The sequence below is a fragment of the Herpailurus yagouaroundi genome, unplaced genomic scaffold, assembly GCF_014898765.1.
Source record: "Herpailurus yagouaroundi ecotype Mexico unplaced genomic scaffold, PumYag 28, whole genome shotgun sequence".
Taxonomy (NCBI): domain Eukaryota; kingdom Metazoa; phylum Chordata; class Mammalia; order Carnivora; family Felidae; genus Herpailurus; species Herpailurus yagouaroundi.
Window position 1 is genome coordinate 62850414 of NW_024412376.1, and position 19871 is coordinate 62870284.

General features: G+C 37.2%; 1 long non-coding RNA gene across 1 annotated transcript in view; it reads right to left on the reverse strand.

Annotated features, from left to right (window-relative positions):
* Positions 1 to 502: 502 nt before the first annotated feature.
* The window catches only part of LOC121029962 (uncharacterized), a 110079-nt gene continuing 90710 nt past the window's right edge, over positions 503 to 19871 (reverse strand). The window contains exon 2 of the long non-coding RNA XR_005790005.1: positions 503 to 3493. This is a non-coding gene — a long non-coding RNA (uncharacterized LOC121029962). The remainder of the gene's footprint in view (positions 3494 to 19871) is intronic.

Consider the following 19871-nt stretch of genomic DNA (forward strand, 5'->3'; position numbering starts at 1 on the left):
GCATGGCATATAATTTTTCAAGCTCTGTGTGCCTTTTCATTAAAATGTATCTTTTGGAAACAGTATATAGTTGGGTCTTGCTGCTTTATACAGATTGACACTCTTTGCCTTTAATTAGAAAACTTAGCTCATTTACACTTAATGCAATTATTGATATGATTAGTTCTAGATTTGCCATTTTGTGACTTTTTTTCCTTTTTTTCTCATATTGTTGTTTGGTTGTTATTATTGCTCATCCATTTCTTTTTGCCTGCCTTCTTTTAATTGTTTTTAGTATTCCCTTTTTATTTCTCTATTGGCTTTTCAGTATATCTCTTTCAGTTTTTTCTTTTTTAGTGGTTGCTTTAGGAATTACAATGTCTATCTTCAAGTTATTTCAAACTGTGTAGAGTCAGTAGTGAACTATTACATGTAAAAATATATAGGAAACTTACAACAATGTAATTCAATTATCACCCCATGTTCTTTGTGTTTTTTGGGTATATACATACATACATATATATAATCTTCAAAATTGATTTAATTTTTGCTTTATATGGTAACAAATCTTTTAAAGCAGTTGTACTCCACCAAGGGCAATTTGCCTCCCAGGAGACATTTCACAATATCTACAGACATTTTTTATTTTCACAACTGTGAAAGAGTACTGTTGACAACCCATGGATAGAGGCCAAGGATATTGCTAAAAAGTTTATAATGTACAGGACAGTCCCTCAAAACAAAGACATATCCAAAGACATATTGCAAAACATCTAGCATGTGAAGGCAATAAAGTTTAAACATATAGAGCTTACTTCAGTAGCTTAGGTTTCCAGCTAATTAAGGACATTTCTTTACTGTATTCAACATTCCTCCAAATACAGCATTTATATTCAAACCTGGAGCGTTAAACTCTCTAATCTTATAGTAGGTACTTATTAGCTGATGATCGATCACTGAGTTTGTTGAGTGAATTAATTGTGGTGTGTGGTTCCACACGAGGAATTTAAAGACAATTGGAACGAAACCAGAGTTCTGAAGAGGAGAGTCTCACCCACCACTTGTCTTCTTCTTCTTCTTTCTTCCTGGTGTTCCAAATACATCTAGTAATCATTGTTGGGGTTATTTTCATTTACAAGGAGAAGAAGAGGAGGACATTTTTAAAAATCTATCAAATTATGTTTGCATATTAAATAAATCCTAAGAGTTTAAACCTTTTTGAATAAGATTATTATACATTTCTTAAAGTGTAATCTGGTTTCTTTTTTCAAATAATCTCTTTCAGTTTTATTGGACACTGATAAAATGATAATAGTCAAATTTGTCTAAGAGCACAGGATTTCAAGCTAAACCCAGGTGTGAATCTCTAGATTTATTACTTCCTAAATTTACTACCTATCCCTCTTCCAAGCTTCATTTATTATCATTTTTTAAATCTGTAAAATGGAGACAATACCTATCTCTCAAGGCAGTTGAGAAACACTTTGCACCTAGTCTAGCAAAAAACATTTAGTGTGTCCAAGGCTTTGTTTCATCTTGGGAAACTAGTTTGTCGGCTCACCAGCTTGGCCCTTGTGCCTGGAGAATACATCCCTGGTAAACTGGACTCAGCTGAGCTATCTATTATGGGCGACAACCCTCATGTCTCTGTGGACACTGATCAGCACTACTGAGATAAGTTCCAGATGCACCCTGTCACAGATCACTCATTTCAAGCAAGCCTATGGAAAGGCAGGGAAATGGTGAAGGGTGGCCACTGAACTCTTTCACCATCTTCCCAGGGAAATGCTATGAATTCATTCTTGGAAGAAGCTGAGTAAGCTGCAACCTGTAGCAAGTCAACTCCTTATCCAGATGTCACAGAGGCCTGCAGCTCACAGACTTTCTGAAGACCATAGGGGAACAAAGGCTTTAAGTCCAGACAGTAGGCCTTCTCTTTTACAGCCTCAAAGTTGACAGCAGTACTAACGTCACTTTCATACCAGCTTCAAAAATTGACCAGAGGGGACTTCTTTAGTCCTGGGAGAACCATCAAATCAAGACACACTTGCACACACACGCACACACACACACACACACACTTGCACACACACACACACACACACACACACACACACACACACTGTCTCTCTCTCAAACAAATGGCATATCTTCCACCTCGTACATTGACTGCCACAGCTGCCTTCCCGACAGGGTATTCAATCACACAAATGTCTTCTGTTTGAAGGCTGTTTCCACCTCCAGTCAGGCAGGTTGTTTTCAGCACATCTGACAAAATAGGCCAGATCTGCACAGCAATGTTTGAGAGGAAGTGCAACAAAAGACATCCAGCTGTGCTGAATTAAAAGGTCTTCATTCATCACCTTCCATCAGTCCAAAAGCAAAAGGAGGCTGACGTTATTTGTAAGAAATTTAAGGGTGTTATTATTCACCTGTAATTAAAAAGAATGGTTTGATTTGGCTTACAGCCTGGAGGAGAATGAATACTTGTATTTTGCCAGGTTATGAATTTTTCCAAGTACTGAATAGGCTCTGAGAATGAGGCAATGAGATGGAGAAACTTCTTAAGGTAGAATTTTCCTGTATTTACTTGTCACTTGCTTTTTTTTTTTTTCAATCCAGCGTTTCTTTACCTTTGCTCTTCTGCTTTGGAGAAGTGTTCCCAGAGAATAGAAATCCAGGGGATTTTGAGTCCATCAACATTAGGAAGTTCATGTAGAAGGTTTTAGATATCCCAAAGAGATGGTATGTGGAAACTTACTACAGAGGCACAAAGTTGCATTTCTCGGATACCCTACATATTCAGGAAAGATAGAGAAATGAGGCTTTCTATGGTGTACAGTAAACAAATATACATGGTAAGAAAACTAGAGATGGTTTTAAAATATTAAAATATTTCATGCATCCAGAGGCACATGTATTTCTCAAGCATATTAGCGTGGTCTGACAGGCCTATGTTTTGGGGGTGAGGGGAGGGGGGAGGTTCCCAATTACATGCTGGGAAACTTAAACATTTTCAGTAACGATTATAAGTTTTTGTACTTTCAGAGAATTCATATGGTTTTATTCTGATATCACTAAGTCTAAAAACAAAATTTTCCTTAGGACTGCCAAAATTGTTGTTGGAGGTTAATAGAGAGTAGGTGGCCCGAAGGCAGGTCTTGGCCAGCATGAGCAGCACATGAGGACAGCATTGGGCCAGGACCTGGGAGCCCAGCAATTTGGGGCTTCACTGTATCCCACCATGCTGAGCAGTGCAGGAAAGGAAAGGATAGGGCAGCTGAAATTTAAGCTGCTTGGATGCCCTATATAATATTTGGTATTTTGAAAACACTTTACACTTGCCAGTAAGTAAATCCAGATGGAATTCAAATAAGTTTAGCCAATATTATTATCCTGGCTTGCTGATGTGGAGAGTCAGGTCTGATTGATTTGCCCAAGGACTTTCAATTCCTACAGAGCCACCATACAGCTTTTTACCGCTTCCTGTATATCCAGTGGGCCAAAGAGAGTCCTGGAAGAAAACAGAGACTTTCACATTTCCTGTTCTTGGCTCAACCCAGCAGGTCACAAAAGCTTCTGAACAAAGGAAAAATGTCCATCCTTATAACTTGGCTGGCTCCTCTTTCAGTACTTTCTTACAAAGCAACCATGGTCAGTTTTTTCAGACCTACTGCCTAATTTCTGTTAGGCCATTTTTATTAGGCTCAGGATATTCTCCTGAATAGTTATGAAAAACAACTTTCCCCAGCTTACTCATAAGAAAGAAAGCTATCTGGGATCCGGATAGCTGGAACCCAGAACAGAACATATACAATTTTAAGTTTGCATTGATGTATTCTCATTTCTAAGCAAAACCTAAATTATTGTTAAAAATCTTTCCTTTTTCTAGGATGGACATTACACGTTTATTCACTGGGTAAGTTTCCCAACTTTTACTGATGAAAAAAAATCACCTCATTTGGGCGGTTAAATACACACACACACACACACACACACACACACACACACACAAAACAAACAAACAACAACAGAACAGACACCCCAGCCCCACTCAGACTTGCTAAGTGAGAAACTCTTGGGAAGCTGCATGGGAAATTATATCAAAGACTGTGGGATCTCATGTAGTCTCAATTCAAATCTCGCCTCTGCTACTTAGTAGCTGTGTGACCTTGGACAAGAGGCTTATCCTCTCTGCATTTCTCATCTCTTCATAATGAAATGTGAAATGTGAACCTGCCCTTTGAGAAACCTCCCATTAAAAGGCAGTTTAGTAAAAAAAGGGTCCAGCAGAGGAAATCTAGGAGGAGCCAAAGATAGTCTTTAGATCGGTCTATTTCCAAAAAACTGGGTGATGTTAAAAAAATTTACCTACCTTTTATTTAGATTCATCCAAGCTCTAAAACTGTGAGAATGAAACTATGATTTTGAAAACAAGGATACATTCTCAGACTGCATTTAGATACCTGAAAAGAAGTGGCCATCCACTCTAATCACACCAAAATCTGAGTACAGTTTAGGAAGAAGAAATTATAAATAAGCCACTCTAGCATTCTATGTTATTCAAGCTTCAAATATGCTCAGTCTTAAATACAAACTTATTAACCTACCAACAGCGGGACTTTATGAGATGTTTTAAGTAGCTCATTCCTAAATAGCTTACCAAATTACCTAAAAGACTTTTGTTTCGTACAAAAAGAATATGCTACTCCAATGAATGACAAAATTGTCTTAATTTGAAAACCCTTCTCATAAAGGACATGCTCAAGAAGACACAGGCAGGATCTTGATCTTGACTAATCAGTGGAAACATTGGGGAAATGTATCAAAATGAATAATAGAGCCAGGGTACATAAATAATGAGTACATTTCTTAACTACTTCGCTAAAACTGGTTGCTGATAAGCCAGATGGCACAAGTCATTAGTGCCTTTTGGCTTTGGTGTCTCTGCTAACTAACTCAGGAATGGGAACTCAGGACTGGAACAGCACCTCTATTGTTAGGGCCCCTCAAAGCGGAATACACTAAAAGGCCCTCCTGTAGCTGAGGAACAATGACTTAAAATTCTTTTGTTATTCTGCAATGCCTCAAAATTCGTTAAGTCTTGTCCTCTATCACCCTAAGGCACTTTGGGGACTTAATTAAGTTATTGTTTGCAGACATGGGATAAATTCAGTCACATCACAAAAGAAACAAATTCGGTTCCAAATATTATACATCCCTCTCAACTGTAAAGCAAGATTCGAGACCTATCTGAAAACAGTAACGTAATTGTGGGTTTCTTTCTAAATGAAAGGGCCAGAATAATGTATTAAAAACAAAAACAGGAAAGTATAAACTATTAATTTTATTATGGAACTTGTTTACTAAACTCTGATGGTGTTTTTAAGTGTAAATATAATTGGTGCTTTCACATATTTGTTTACAAAATATCAGTCACTTTAGGTGGAATAAAGTGAAATGCTAAAGATAAATCAGGACATTGCTGCTCAGATCATTATGAAGCCTCTGCCGTTATACTAAGCCCTGATCCCCTGGGTGTCCTTCACTGGCGGTCAGTGAAGATTGTGCTGCTAGAAAAAAGCTACAAAAAACCTCTAAAATGGATCAAATCACTAAATGATTATAAAGTTTTGCTCCTTTTATTGAGTTAGTAATAAAATCTATCACTTATTTGAGAGAGGTCATTATTTGTGTCTTGAAAAATTCCATGCCATGGTTAGAGCTTATGTAATGAACAAATCCGGAGCAATGTGGGACTTTGTAATATGAAGTGATTCTTGGGTCAGTACAGGTCTCATGAATCCCAGACTATTCTTTTCCTGTTCTCTCTCTTGGCTCCAAAGGCAGGTCAAAGCAATAGCAAATAGTGCCTCCTACCCAGAGCTGGCACTACACGTGTCCTGCAAAGTTAATTGGAAAACATAGCCAACACAGCCGATGGTGGCTAAGCTCCTGATAGTCTGTGAATGAAGACCATTTTTGTATCCTATGCCTGCTCATAGGTAGTCACATATAGAGCACCTGACACCAAGTTGATATTTTGACTAAGGGCTACATTGTTCTTGCAGTTTTCTTGAGCTATCCCAGTCCTCTTGGCCGATGTTATCTGAACTGAAGCTCTCAAGACACATCTATGTTTGCATAGTCCTCTGCCTTTACTGAGGCCTACTCCTTTGCTTAAGGCCCACCACCTCTATGGAAATCTATGGAAATTAATACTTGCCAAAGGAAATGTTCCTTACTATAAGCTGCAGTGGTCTTTAATGGTGATATTTTCATAGGCCTGAGCCTGAATCCTAACTCCACGTGGAAACCCAGCCACACTCCACAACATAGGCCACAGCACATTATTCACATTGAAGGTACACAGAGTGTCCTAGTAAAATGCAAGGCTCAAAGTCCTGACTCTACCCCAGGTCTCTCCATATGTATTTTTATCTACAAATTATATGCCTTGTCTTCTGTTTCACAAGCTTCCTAAGGAGTCTTGCCAAGGAATATGCCAAGATGAGGGTAAAAGTGGCATAATACAAAGCAGCCTTCTCATCTCTCTAGGGTTTGTACCCATTGTGAAATAAAACAAAAGTGTCAGCAGATGAAGACCCAAACTCTCATATTATGAATGGTAAGTTGGAAGATATTACTTGATGGGGTAGAGCTAGCTTTCAGTTTGGCTGCTTTGGTCTTGGAAAACGTACCCAAAGGAAATTTTGAATTTGAATAGCAAACATACTTTCCCAGGTCATTTTGTTTCTCTGGACCTGATAGAGAAAGGAGAAGCAAGAAACTACCTCTGCCACCATTTGCAGCCCCATCTGACTGAGAAGCAGTGTTCAAAGGCCAGTGCCCAACATACAGGTAATTCCTTTGACCACCCTGGGAAGAAAAATGGCAGGCTGGGGGACTAGAGAGCTAGGAGTGTTATACAAATGGATATCACTCCATATGGATAGAACGTTAGGCATCAACATAAAGTATTTCTTTTATTTATTTATTCATTCATTCATTCATTCATTCATTTAGAGATAGAGAGAACTCAAACAGATTTATTTATTTTGAGAGAGACAGAGAGAGCACAAACAGGGGAGGGATAGAGAGAGAGGGAGACATTGAATCCTAAGCAGGCTGCAGGTTGTCAGTGTAGAGCCCGACTACAACTGTAAGATCATGACTTGAGATGAAATCAAGAGTTAGGCACTTAACCAACTGAGCCACCCAGGTGCACCAAAGAGTGAAGTATTTCTGCGCAAATACTCAAAGACCCATTTAAAAAAAGTGTTTCTTTCCTTCTGATAATCAGAGAATCAATTCTGTAATCTATTTTAATTTTACATTTTGCAGGGCTTCTAAGAAGCTTAAAGCTAAGTGTATTTGCTCAATTATAATAGTTTCTCTGCTGTATTTATTTGTATTTAAATGAAAATAATGCATTAAATAAATTCAGAATCCTTCTTTTATTTTATAAAATGTAAGCCTTCTACCTTTCAAGGAATTATAAGACTGTTCTACTCTTAGTTACCAATCAAATGTGATTTACCACGATGGCACATTACAAGACAACCCTCAGGACCATGAGTGCTTTGCCAATACAAACATAGTTCACTGATTTTACAAAAAATATTGTAGACAAGTCCTAAAAGTAAGCAGGTGCATACATTTTTTGAAATTCAGACCTTGTGTTTCATTAAGGGGGGCTACAGATGAAGAGAAAGTCAGGATAATCAATAATTACAAAGTAAAAGTGAAATCAGTTTCAGAAGTGTTTTCTGACATGAAATATAAACAAAGTTTTTTTGGAGAGGATGGGAAAAAATATTAATTAAAGGTAGAAATCTCTTTCATCATAGGCCAGTTTTTTTACACACCATTAAGCTCATTCTTTTTCAAGAATGGTTCAAAATTATTTGACTAAAATCAGTAATAAAAATGGAATGAAAAGGAAATAGTCTTGGAATAAGTATATTTTATTTAAGTCCTTTGTATTGATCAAATGTCAGCGTGGATAGCAATATTTAGTCTTTATAAAGCTCTTCACAGCTTGATCCACTGACACCACAGTTTTCTTAATTTCCTGACCAACGGCATTGTATGGCCAACAGCTGGTGCCTTTAACCCAGCAGATGCTTTTGTGTCTCAGTTGTATTCATCATACAGGCAGCGTCCAGGATTGTGTTTTCCTTCACACCCTTCTCCCACATGCAGAAACTTCCTTCAGAAGACAAAGGGAGTGTGCATAAAAACACACCACAGGGTGTGGATGAGTTTAATAAACACAGTCTCCCGTGTATAAAGAGCCTAACTCTTTCCTAGTACAGTAGGATTACACAACAGCCACTGAAGTAATTTGAAATGGTTCCTATAAGACCAAAATCCACAGCCAAAGGAATCACATAATCATAGAATATTGAACTTGGATGGAATCAGTACAGTGTATCAAAGCCGAGTAATATATGGGCGCTTTTAAAGGAAAAAGTTATTTAAGCTCACACTCCCCCCCCAATGTTTATTTAAACCATTTTTGTTATAAAATTACTTAAATATGTAGAACCAGAAATCAAAGTATAAAGTTATCATATATCTAGCTTCTTCAACTCCCAATTGGGACAGATACCACTAAGTTTAGGTGTCAATGTAGGTAAGTGCCATATACTATAAGTTGTAATGAACTTTCAAGGCGAAAATCATGCCAAAGTGTCAGCATGTTTTCATGTGGCTCCACCTCCACCATTTACTGACTGTGTCACTTGAAACAGGTTACTTAGCCAATCTGTGCTTCATCTATAATAGTAGAATCGACCATATAGGTTATAAAATTAAGTAAAATAATAAAAATGTAACAGGGCATACCATAAAGTTAGTGTTCAGTAAATGATCATGATCATTTGTTTTCAAAACCATATAGTCACCAAAATTCAAAGCTTCTTTAACTTAATGATATGATTTTTTAATGAATATATATATATATATATATATATATATATATATATATATATAGTGAGAGTAAGTTCACAGACCATTTTTTGAACAGAATGATATTAAGAACTTCAAGAATGTGTTCTCTAGTTCAGAATTACCAGACTTCATAAATAATTAACTCTGCCAGTTTGCAATTTTAAAACCAAATTTAATAAGGTGACACTCTGAAGTTATTCTGTCACTGCAAGATAAGGTATTATCATGTTATTGAAATCTGCATTAAATGCATTGTTTAGTTTAACCATTTCTCTAATGAAGAAGTAGATTATACACTACTGGTACTACCTTTAGGACCAAGGAAAATCAAAAATCTCTGATAGATTTTTCAATTAGAGTTTGGTAGCCTGAAACTATCAGCCATATCAATATCCGAGACCTTGAAAAATCACAAAGAAGAAGTTTAGAGGAGCCCAGGTGGCTAAGTCAGTTGAATGTCTGGCTTCAGCTCAGGTCATGATCTAGGGGGTCAGAGTTCGAGCCCTGCATCAGGCTCTGTGCTGACAGCTTGGAGCCTGGAGCCTGCTTCAGATCTGTGTCTCCCTCTCTCTCTCTGCCCCTCCCCAGGTCGTTCTCTCTCTCTCTCTCTCTCTCTCTCTCTCTCTCAAAAATAAATAAAAACATTAAAGAAAACTTTTTTAAATTAAAAATAAAAAGAAATTAAGAAGTTTGGTTCCTTTCCAAAGTTCTTTGTTCTCTATGAAAGTGTGAAAAATCTGCACATCACAAAAAGAAATAGCAATTTGATAGGTGTGTCCCAAAATAATCAGGTTGCTTTCATGGTGGTGAAGAAAACATTCTCAATTATCACAAAAGTGGTAACTGCACGGTTTTAATTATACTTATTTCTGTGTCTAATATCTTCCCTTGTTAAAATTTATTATGTATGAAAATAAACATACATGTCAGATAGACATCACAACTAACATTATCTCAGATCTGTAAAGAATATATTTCAGAGGACAGAATTTTCTCTATTATTTGTGTGGGACCTTAAAACCAATTTGAAAGCTAATATGAACCCAGTACTTTTTCCTGCATTCAGATACATAAAGCATTCCTTACATTTTTAGAAGTTTCCATCATGTCAAGTAGTTGTATTACAGTGTTCAGATTTATAAATAGATGTTTTAAATTAATAACGATATGCATATAGGATTCTCACATCAAAGGTTTTCAATAAAATCTTTCCTTAGCTACTTAGACATATATATGATTTAAATTTTGAAAGCATTTTTCATATTTTCAATCACTGACACATGCAACTGATTTTTTAAAATCCTTTCTAAGCACCAACTAAGAATACAAAACAAAGAAAATACAAACCCAAAAACCTCTATGCGGGGATGGGGGGGGCGGCCCGCCGGATATTGTAGTATGTAAAAGATGAATTAGGAGGCAAACCTTTGAAAGAAAAAACTTTTTAGGCTAGTGGAATTGATGTGTATAGAATGGGCTGTTAACTAGATGCATTTAGTTGCAGTTGAACTACTCAAACAAGAATGAGAGGAGATAGAGCTTATACTTTAGGAATCTTCATATAGTATCCATCTCTTTAAACATATCAGTATTTTTCATTTCATAGACTTCTTTCTCTTTCACATACAGTACCAGTTAGAATTTACTGTGTAACAAACCACCCCACAACTTTGTCAATTTAAGCAACAACATTTATTTAGCTCGAATATCAGTTGGTCAGCAGTTGGAGCTGTGTTCAGCCTGATGGCCTTTGGGTGTGGCCCAGGCTGACAGCTGTTAGCTCAGCTTCTTCAAGGACCTTGGCTGGAACAGCCTGGAGTCTCTTGATGCATGGTTTCTTATCCTGTAGGAGGCCAGACTGATTGTGCACGGGGTGCAATTTTAAGCTCAGTGTGAGAGATCCCTAATATGCAAATGCTTTTTAAGACTCTATTTGCTGCTGTTCCATTGACCAAGGCTGGGCACAAGGCCAGTTTACATTCAATAGAGTGAAGAAAAGCTTCAGTTTTTAGTGAGAAGACCTGAACATATTTGTCACTATTTTGCTATTTATCATATCCATAATATTTCTTAACTCATGTCCTTTCAATTTAGTGCCTAAATATCTCTGAAATTCATCCATTTCTCTCTTAAGCAACATTCCTCAAGGTCAGCTACCATTATCTTTTATTGGACTACTGCAGCAGCTTTCTAAGTGACTCCCTTCAACTATGCTTACTGCCTTCCAAGAAGGCAGCCAAGCAATCATTTTTAAAACCTAGAAAGTATTTGAATAAGAATATCCAATTAGCCAGTGAAAGTCTTTTCATTGCATCAACTTAAAACTCAAGTCTTCACCAGGCCTATTAGGTTCTCCATGGTATAGTTCACACACCTTCAGTCTGTGTGGCCTCCCATGAGAGTGAATAAAAACATGTACAATGACAGGAGGGTGCCTGACCTGGCCATATCTGAAAGCTTCTATCAATAAAGGAAGTTTGGACTGGGTTTGAGTAAGAAGTGACTAGAATGAGTTGGGAAAAGGGGATGAATATTTATATAAGTTGCAATTTCACATTAAAAAAATTTTTTTTCAGTGTTTGTTTATTTTAGAGACAGAGAGAGAGAGAGACAGAGTGAGAGCCAGGGGAGGAGCAAAAAGAGAGGGAGACACACAACCTGAAGCAGGCTTCAGGCTCTGAGCTGTCAGCACAGAGCCCAATGTGAGGCTCAAACTCATGAACCGTGAGATCATGACCCAAGCTGAAGTTGGACACTTAACCAACTGAGCCACCCAGGCTCCCCTCACATTGATTTGTATGATTTGTTAATTGTTAAAAGCTGAGATGACATCTGTTTTTCTCACCACTAAGTCCTTGGTGCCTATCAAAATGACTGGTTTAGAAATGTTAAGACAAGATTAACTTTCAGATACCTAAACAGAGACTAAATTTTGGACTTATTATGAAATCACAATATTTCAGAATGACACTTTACCAATGTTTGAAGCCATTATTTTTAGGGTCTATGACATATGTTTCTGGGCTTTATATCAGGAATAAGAAAATTTGGGTTCTAGGATTAGTTCAGCCATTACCCATCTGTTAAATATTCTTGGTCTCAGTTTCCTCATCGGTAAGGTGAGAAAGAATGTGTACATAGTATCTATCTTTCCAATTCTTTAATTATGTGATACTATGATTCTGAGACTTGAAATAAGCAGAAAATTTTAGCATAAGGATAACCTCCTTTCAGAAGTGAATGTATTATACATTTATTTATCTGAATTTGCTTTGGACTTATGATGTGTCTTCAATTTAAGTAGCCAGAGGATCTAATTATATATAAAAATCAAATTGCTCAAAATGTTAAACGTAGAGACTTTTGAAAAACCCAGAGAAAATACAAAAATAAAACACAGAAGAATAAACATATAATATGTAAACAATAGAATGAAATTAAATAGCAATAGCAATCTCCTCATCGCAGCTAATAGAGTAACTGTCCTAAATTTGTGGACTACTTAGATGCCTCACATTGAGAAACATGCTGAATTTCCAAAAATTTTAACACATGGGACCTGCTTATGAAGCATCTGGAAAATCCCAAAATCAAAACATGCACTTCAGCAGGACAATTTCAAAAGAGTATAACCCAGAGGCTATGCCCCCCAAGCTGAGTGTGGCAGGAAATAGTTGGGCCCCCACATGTCAGGACAAAATTTCTGCAGCACTTCTCAATAGGACATTTAAAAAGAGAAAAGCAAATAGGCAACACAGCAGTAGGTATTTTTTAATATATTTCAGATTTTACTCAAACAAAAACAACATATGGGATTCTGAAGTAATTCACAATTCATTATAATGAATCAAATAAGAGATTTTGAACCTCTTGAACCCAAAGTAATAGATTTTATTCTCATGATTTTGTGAGGCTTCTGAGGTAAATCCTAGTTTATTGAGAAATGTATCTGACCTAGGACATCAGAAAAACAGAGTCCAAATTCAGCTATATGATGTGACCTTAATCTCTCAATCTGCAATGTATATGAAAATAGGGCAAAAGAATGGCCTCTGGAGGTTGACTGCTGGTTTTTAATCCCAGCTCCTCCTCAGGAAAAAAAATATATTAAATATCTTGGCATTTGATAAATGAAGTGTCATGTATTTTGTAGGGTAGCCACTAAGAATAGAAAGTTACAAATTCCAACTAAAGGGTGGGAAAAAATGCAGTAAGAGAAATAACACAATTATAAATAAAGCAGGGAAAAGATTAATAAACAATATACAACAAGTTGTACAAATAGCAAAAAAAGGTGGCAAAAGTTAACCCAAAATATATCAGTAATTATATTAAGTATAAATGAGCCATATGTTATAATTAAAAGGCAAAGATAAACTAGATTAAAATACAATACTTTTTATAAAAAGTACATATAAAAACAGAAATACAGAGGATAAAAATTTTAAAGTTTGTGGGGCACCTGAGTGGCTCAGTCAGTTAAGCATCCAATTTCGGCTCAGGTCATAATCTCGCAGTGTGTAGGTTCAAGCCACGCATCAGGATCTGTGCTGACAGCTCAGAGCCTGGAGCCTGTTTTGGATTCTATGTCTCCCTCACTCTCTGTGCCTCCCCAACTCACACTCTGTCTCTCTCTGTCTCTCAAAAATAAATAAACATTGAAAAAGAAATTTTTTAATAAAAATAACATACAATTGGCCAACTTCTTGAAAGATTAATCAAGTAAAACAAAAGAAGACACAAAATAATCAGTATCAGTAATATAAAAATGGACCATAATTATTACTGATATGTGTATTTCCTCTGTCTAGAACACTCTTCTCAAAATATCCAAAAGGCCAACCTTCTCACCTCTTTCAAGTCTTTGCTCATATGTCTGCTTTTCAGTTACACTGACCCAAATCAGCCTCTTAAGGTTGGAACACTGCCCACCCAGCAACTCCTCTAACCTACTCTCTACTTAGTTTTCCCCATAAAATGTATCAGGCTCTAAAAGATTATATGATTTACAATTTATTATGTTGGTTGTTTATAGTCAATCTCTCCTTGCTACTAAATCAACTCAGTAAGAGCTGAGGCCTTTGCTTTCCCTATGATGTATCCCATGTACGTAGAATAGTTCCCAGCCCATGGTAGGCACTCAATAAATATTTGCTGAATGAATGAATGTGTGTGAAAGTTCACCTTTTGGGGAAATACATGAGTATAAGAGCTTTGAGAAATTTTTGTTGCCCATATAATAATTGACTTAACTTCATGATGTGTGGAATTGCAGATAATTTTGGAAATATTCATGCAAAAATATTCACAAAAATAGTTTATAAAAATAAACAACATTGACATTTATAGTCTTTTCTTTAATTTTTATTTTTTAAGTTTATTTATTTATTTTTATAAAGAGACAGAGACAGTGAGCAGGAGGGAGACAGAGAGAGATGGAGAGAGAATCCTAAGCAGGATCTATGCTCAGTGGAGAGCCTGACGCAAGGCATGAACCCACAAACCGTGAGATCATGACCTGAGCCAAATCAAGAGTTGGATGTTTAACCAACTGAGCCATCCAGGCACCCTGACATTTTATTCCTTTAATTTAACTCCAATATAAAAATGAAACTTATGGAAGAAGACAACTTTTGCCTAAGGGACTGTGACATATATCAATGAGCAGCCCTGTTTCAGAATTCCATGCTATCAACAACAGAGGAAGGTGGTTCAGGTTGTGTACAACCAAAGATGTTATACATGTGCCTAGTGCTGAATTCTCAAAAGATTGCTCCAAGTGTCCCAAAATAAATGGTATCTGATAAGTTCTAAATTAGTAGGTGATAAGTAATTGACTCCATCAATATGGTATTTCCAGAAGATTCTCTAGATAATTGCTATAATAAGTATATTAGATTTGTGTCCTCTAACCAGCCAACAGGAAAAATGTTCTCATAAATTTTTGCCCAGGTGTTGCACATGTTTTATTTGTTTGCTTGAATACACACACACACACACACACACACACACACACATGCAAACACACACACACGTACACATATAAATATTCATGTTATATATATATATATATATATATGTATGTGTATATATATAATATTCATGTCAAATTACATTATGAAATGTAAGTATAAAAAATAAATTTAAATGGGACAACCTACTTTAATTTTAAACAAGTGTTTGAATCTCATCCCAAGTTTGGAGAAGTGGGGACAAAGCTGGCAGTGATTACTTGGTCACACCACTTGCAGTGTGGCAGCGAGTGCCTAAGTCCTCCCAGCACATGTGCTGCCACTCAGGCACTGCTCTGCTGTACCCTGTCTTAAGATTCTGCAAAAAGTCCAAGCATCTTGATCTTATTCATTTTTTCTGCTTCTAACAGCTGTAACAATTAGAGATGCCCTAATGGCTGAATCAGAACATTTCCCAGTCAACAAAGCAAACAATGGTGTAGCAATTCAACTAGAAAACTTTTTGGTCTGAAGTATGTTCTTTTCTAGTTCAAGCATCTGGGAAAGGTACTGATAATATTGAATTGAGGGAAACCATAAGCCAGTAGGAACTTTAAGAACTGACATATCAATCAACGTCTCTATAGGACTCTAACAGAGGTAGGGTTTTTCATTCTACATGTTTCTCAAAGTTAATCATAGTTTTAATTAACTTAGAAATGAAATATGTTACTAAGTGATGTAGGGAGATAAAAAGTAAATAAAATATGTATTCTCTACCATTAGCATATGTTTAGAATCTAGTTTGAGAGAAAGAACATGGACATATTTTTTAAAAGACAGCATCCGAGTAATAGTTTCTAAATAAATCTAGAGGTAATCAACAGAGAGACAACAAAATGGACTAGACTGTTTTGGGCAGGATTTAGATTGGAAAGGAGGCAGCAATAAGAAAGATATTCCATGTAAGGTGTGGATAAAGTGGCAGAGGAAGGATAGGCAGGCTGGGATCTGACTGCTATAAGGGGCTGGTGCCATGGGGATTAGAATCATGTACTCTCAGGCTTAGAGGAATTATAGAATTCTGCCAGAAGTTGCTTTGTTTATGTTGTATATGCACATATATACCAATTTTAGCTGACCCCTCCTAATAGTATATTGATCTCATTTTGCCTATCTCCAGCTAAAGGTCTGATTAGCAACTTCCAGGCCCAGATTCCCACCAAACCCTTTAAACCATAATCACAGCCCCAGAGTAAAAAATATCAGTGCCTTCTACTAATCATGGGTCCCAGAATTCCACACTTATTTTTTAACTCATAAAATAGAAAACAAATGTTCATTAAACAATGAGTTTGATCTAACCAGCATAAAAAGGAATGGAGGGAAAGGCAGCCCAGTGTTGTGGTTTGTAACCTGGACTCTGGAGCCAGACTTCTTAGATCCAGAACACTGGATCTCCTACTTCGTGGAGGCCTGACACTGGGCAAATCTATACCCCAATGCTTTCATCTGTAAAATGGAGATAATAATGATACCTCAAAGCATGATTCTGAGCATTAGATTAATTAATACTTCTAAAGCATTTTGAGCAAAGCCCCATATAAGTGGTCGTACTACTAATATTAATAACATTAGTTTTATTACTGAGTAAGCTGAGAAAATAGTCATGTGGCTTATACAAAAAAACACAAGACTCATACCTTAGGAACATTTTTAGTTTTTAGAATTTATGATGTTAGTTTTGTTTGCCAAAAGTAATTACTTTAACATGAATCCTCACCATATGGCAACAAATAGCTAGAACTCAGGGAGACCCTCAGCTCACTAAAAAGTCAGAAAACTTTTTAGTGGCTTATCGAGGGGAATGAGACTCTGGTCATTGTCATATAGATCTGGTCAGTAGAGGGTACAGTGTTCTCAGAGGTTGTATGGATTCCTAAGACCATTAGGCACTTGGAATTTGAAGATGTTCTTTTTACTGTACCTTAAACTTTGGGGAAAAAAGAAAAAAATAGAGGACAGGGGGCAGGAGGATGGGGCAGAGTAGGAAGACCAGAGGCTCGCTTCATCCCATAAACACAACTAGATAACTATCAAATCCTCTTAAATATCTCAGAAATCAACCTGAAGACTGACAGAACAAACTCCACAACTAAAGGAAAGGAAGAAGCCACATTGAAAAAGGTAAGAAGTGCAGAGACAGAGTTTAGGGGAGAAAGTGATCACAGCTGCTGTGGAAGAGAGGAAGCCATGGTTGCAGAGAAAGGCAAGAGAAACAGGAGTACACCAGCGAATGCACAAGGAGAATGTTCCCCCAAAGCCATTGGCTTGGAAAATCAGAGGGACTGAATTTTGTGAGTTCTTGCTACCAACAGTGTTTAAAGCCTAGAGTTTTAAAAGTCAGTGGGCTTGGCTAAGATAGAGCTCAGAGGGCATTGCATCTGTTCCTGAAGAGAAGGCAGGCAAACAACCTGAAACAGACAGTGTGGAAACAGCAATCTGAAGCATGGCTGGGAACACAGTGGGGAGATTATTCACTTTTATCCAAGCACATACCTAAGAGGTAGAGTTAACAGAGATACCTCTCCAGGAACAAAGATTCTGGCAGATGCCATTTCCCTCTCCCTCCCCTCAGCATAAACACAGAGCCACCTGCAGGGGTGCAATGCTAACACTGGCTGCCTAACTTGCTTATACCAATCCCCACTTTTGCTGTGCTTTGGTGGGACTGCCCCTCTCAGTTAAGCTTGCTATAGTGCTAGTGCAGCAGGCCCCTCCTCCAGAATACCAGCACAAACCCTACACTCACCATGTCTCCCAAGAGACTCCCAGAGTTCTGCAGGGCCTCAGATATCTTGGAAGTAATGTCAGGTCTAATTTCACAAGCAGACCAGAGCCTACTTAGTCAAAACTTGCCACATTCTGGCCAAGGACCAAACACTGCCTATAGGCAAAGAAAGCCTCTACTGACAACTGGCCTGGAGGATAGACCAGCCAGAACACAACAGCAGAACACATGCAGCACACACTGAAGACATTCCCTAAAGCACCAGGCCCTAGGCACTACATGGCCTCTTCTTCATAAGGTCATTACTTTCAGGAGGAGAAGACATAACTGGCTTCTCTAACACACAGAAGAATGCAGAGAGTTAGACAAAATGTGAAGAAAGAGGAATTTATCCCAAATGAAAAAACAAGATAAGGCCACAGCCAGAAATCTAATTGACACAGATATAAGTAACATGCCTGATGGATAATTTAAAGCAACAACCATAAGGCTACTCACTGGGCTTATGAAAAGAATGGAAGACATCAGTGAGGACCCTTCCCACAGAGATAAAAGAGTTAAAAAAGAATCAATCCAAGATGAAGACCACAATAAATGAGATTAGAAACACACTTGATGCAACGAACAGCAAGCTGTAAGAAGCAGAAGAATGAATTAATGACTAGAAGACCAAGTAATGGAAAACAATGAAGCTGAACAATAGAGATTAAAGAAGAATTATGCAACAAGAGAATAGACTTAGGGAGCTCAGTGATGCCATCAAATGTAATAACATTCGTATTATAGGAGTCCCAGAAGATGAGGAGAGATAAAAGGGGGCATAAAATTTATTTCAAGAAATAATAGCTGAAAACTTTCCTAACCTGGAAAAGGAAACAGAAACCCAGATCCAGGAGGAACAGAGAACTCTCATCAAAATCAATAAAAGCAGGCACACACCAAGACGTATTGTAATTAAATCTGCAAAATATAATGGTAAGGAAAAACATTAAAAACAGCGAGACAAAAGCAGTCATTCACTTACAAGGGAAAACCCATAAGGTTAGTTGGAGATTTTTCAACAGAAACTTGGCAAGACAGAAGAGAGTGGCATATTCAAAGTGTTGAATGGGAAAAATCTGTTCAATTTTACTCCATCCAGCAAGAATACTCTATCTAGAAGAGCTATCATTCAGAATAGAAGGAGAGATAAAGTTTCCCAGACAAATAAAAACTAAACCACTAAACCACTAAACCAATTCTGCAAGCAATATTAAACGGGACTCTTTGAGTTGAAAGGAGAGACCAAAAGTGACAGTAAAAAGGCAGCAAACACAAAAGTAGTAAAAACGAATATTTCTGTAAAAATCAGTCAAGGAGCTCACACACGCATGAAGGATATAGAATATAATAATATATACCTAATGTGGGGAGGAGAAGAGAAAAGAATGGGTTCAAACTTGAATGATCATCAAATTAATATAGACTGTTAATTTCAGGAGAGGTTATATACAAATCTACTGGTAACCATATATCAAAACCCAGTAATAAACATGCAAAGAATAAAGAGAAAGAAACACAAATATATCACTAAAGAAAATCAGTAAAACATGAAAGAGAGAAAGACAAGAAAGAATCAGAAAATGTCTCCAGAAGAAACCACAAAACAAGTAATAAAATGGGAATAAATACGTATCTATCAATAATAACTTTGAATATAAACAAACTACACACTCCATTCAAAAGGCATAGGGTGGGGCGCCTGGGTGGCGCAGTCGGTTAAGCGTCCGACTTCAGCCAGGTCATGATCTCGCGGTCCGTGAGTTCAAGCCCCGCGTCGGGCTCTGGGCTGATGGCTCAGAGCCTGGAGCCTGTTTCCGATTATGTGTCTCCCTCTCTCTCTGCCCCTCCCCCGTTCATGCTCTGTCTCTCTCTATCCCAAAAATAAATAAACGTTGAAAAAAAAAATTTGAAAAAAAACACAAAAGGCATAGGGTAACAAAATGGATAAAAAAACCCCAAAACTTATTTATATGTTGCCTACAAGAGATTCATTTTAGACTTAAAGACACTTGCAGATTAAAAGTGAGGGGATGGAGAAACATTTATCATGCAAATGGAGGTCAAAAGAAAGTTGGAATAGGAATACTTATATCAGACAAATTGGAATTTAAAGCAAAGACTGTAATAAGACAAAAAGAAGGGCACTACATAAT